Source organism: Lathyrus oleraceus, chromosome 3, assembly GCF_024323335.1.
Source record: "Lathyrus oleraceus cultivar Zhongwan6 chromosome 3, CAAS_Psat_ZW6_1.0, whole genome shotgun sequence".
Taxonomy (NCBI): domain Eukaryota; kingdom Viridiplantae; phylum Streptophyta; class Magnoliopsida; order Fabales; family Fabaceae; genus Lathyrus; species Lathyrus oleraceus.
Genome location: NC_066581.1, coordinates 64,236,514 through 64,239,309, shown reverse-complemented (window position 1 = coordinate 64,239,309; position 2,796 = coordinate 64,236,514). Strand labels below are relative to the sequence as shown.

Below are 2,796 nucleotides of genomic sequence, written 5' to 3'. Positions count from 1 at the left end.
GTTAAATATGTGATTTAATATAATTGCCAATGTCACGAAAACCTACAGTTTCATATAAAAAGGACGAATTGATGAGAGATAGAGTAAATAAGGAACACCGTAAGATACAGTGCACTTAAGTGAATTGTAGAACATCGTAAGGTACGATGCACTTAAGTAGAATACGCAATATGGTAAGATACCACGCTCTTAAGTGATTTTTGGTATACCATAAGATATGGGCCACATACACTTAAGTGGGTTTTTTAGCTTGCAGCCAACACAAGTGGTTCTATATAATCCTTGTGCAGAAGCATTTCACTTGATAAAATTTTGTTTCTCTCCCTCCCTCTCTCTCTCTCTCTCTCTCTCTCTCTCTCTCTCTCTCTCTCTCTCACTCAAAGCTTTCATTCGTAGCATCTAACACTAAGACTGAAGGAATCCGTTCGTGTGTGTCATACCCTATTTTTGATCCTGAAATTTTTTTCCCCAATCACTCACTCACTCTTCAAATCCTTCCGTGCGGCTGAATCACCATCGCCACAACTGTTAGGGTTCTCTCACCTTCAGCGATCAAAGGAATCAAAGTCAATATTAAACATTCCAAAATTTTGAAAAAGCTGACAAAGATGATTTGATTTTTGTTTATGGTAAAGGGCATCTCCATGCTGTTTCTAGCATAGAAGGTGAAATTATCTGAAGGAAAAATCTTGCCAGTGACAGCATTGAATTTAACCATATTGTTCAGTCTCTTGGAGCGATTCTTGTAGCTGCCTTTGTTGGCTCTTCAATGTTTTACGTGTATGAATTGAATACTAAGAATGAAGAGTTGTTAATCGCATAGCACTTCCCTTTGGAATTGTTGGGGAATTATTATCGGTCTCAGGTGATAGGTTTGTGGTATAAGAAAATTCCGGACCTACATAAAGATTTGTCTGGACAAGCAGTAATACTACCATCAAGGCTTCTAGGACTGTTCACATTAAAATGTCAATTCCATTGCTCTTTTAATTAAAAAATCAATTCCAATATTCTTTTAAATCAATTCCAAGGTTCTTCACATTAAAAATCAATTCCAATGTTTCTTTTCACTAAAATTACAAATAAGAGTGAGTTAGTGCTAGTGAACAAAATTGATAAACGACATGCAGCTTCTACAACAACACGCAATGCTCGACCAGATACAAGAACTTACACACAAGTTGGACAAGATTTGTATCTGCGTGTGGATGCCCATAAATTAGCTATGTATGCAAAGCATTCATATGGTTCTCTTGGCAAAAAAAAAAGGATGATGGTGGTGGTATTAGTCATTTCTTCTCGCTTGGTATTTGTCGATGGGAATCATTTTTGTGTATTGGTTTGTGAAATCCAGGAAATAATGGCCGTTAAGGCAATGAAACAGTTGGGTTTTTCAACAGTTAGTGGTGTTTACACTAACCATTTTTTTACACTCAATATGAAGAGAATCGTTTATAAGCTGGATTATCAAGATTCTTCATTTGGTTTTGTCTTGTCTAGAGATCTTGATAAGGTTTCTGTTCCTGCTTTGCTTGTACTTGAGGTTGAACGTGTTCTTAAGCCTAACGGAATTGGTGCACTTCTCATTGGTGCTAAAAGTTCACACCATAATGATTTGATTAGATCAGCTACACCAGTTTCATCATTGTTGTTCATTTTGATTCTATTGATGATGAACTTAACCTTGTTGTTTTCAAGAAAAGATCTGAAAATGCAACAGCTTTTTTCAACCACCATCAGCTTAGTTTACCTGCTGATTGTCCTAGTTTGGCGTTAACCAAACCTCTTATAGATTTGATGGAACCTCTTGTGAGTGAGAAACCAAAACCGTCTAAAGCGACACCGGTTTCATATTTGCCCAAGTTTGTAGATGTTTCTACTAGGAAAAGGCTGGTGTATATTGATATTGGGGTAGGAGAGCTTTTGAATGCAAATGTTAGTGATTGGTTTCTACCTTCATATCCAATTGATCAGAAATATTTCAATGTTTATTTTGTTCGCTACAACACTTCCATAATGTTGTCTCATGTGAAGAGACCTGGTATCACATTTGTTTATCACCCTGGATTAGCCGGTAAGGTCGTCACCGAGGCCGATGTTGATGTTGATGAGGAGGAAGATGAAGAAGTGGGTCCTTATGTTGGGGAGGAAGAGTTTGATTTCCTTGCTTGGTTCAAAGAAACAGTGCAATATGCTGATTTTGTTGTGTTGAAGATGAATGCAGGTGAAGTTGAACTCAAGTTTCTTTCTGATGTATTTAACAGTGGAGCTATATGCTTTGTTGATGAGTTGTTTCTAAGATGTCCTGATATCACAAGCAAGGAAAGCCAGCCCTTACACTCACACCATGTAACACATTTCCTGTTTTAAATATTAAGAACAATACATCAGCAAGATAATAGCACAAATACATTGTAATGCCAAGTATGGACGACACGAACAATTCCGTTTCAGCCAAAAATCAAGAGCCCGTAGATCTCTGATTATAAAATAGGCGTGTTCTAAGCGTCAAAGACACACTACTCTACAACAACTTTCATTCAATATGCAACTTACTACACCAAATACCATGAAGACCAGAACTCCATTGTCCAAGCTAACCCCGTCACATCAAAATCAAAAAAACAGTTGAATAAATTGTTGAAAAAGGAAAGTTACTTAGTGCACAGTTTCATGGTTCAGAACCCAGCCAGACCAGACATGGATTTAGAACTACAAAGCACGCCTACAACATTCACAGCTTAGGAAAAAATCTTTTTTCAAAGTTTTCTAATGCCATTACTGTTGAACCAGATG

At 37.2% G+C, this 2,796-nt stretch overlaps 1 pseudogene; it reads left to right on the top strand.

Moving 5' to 3' along the window:
- The first annotated feature begins 1,057 nt into the window (after positions 1 to 1,057).
- On the top strand, positions 1,058 to 2,370 carry LOC127129687 (uncharacterized; annotated as a pseudogene).
- Positions 2,371 to 2,796: the final 426 nt, after the last annotated feature.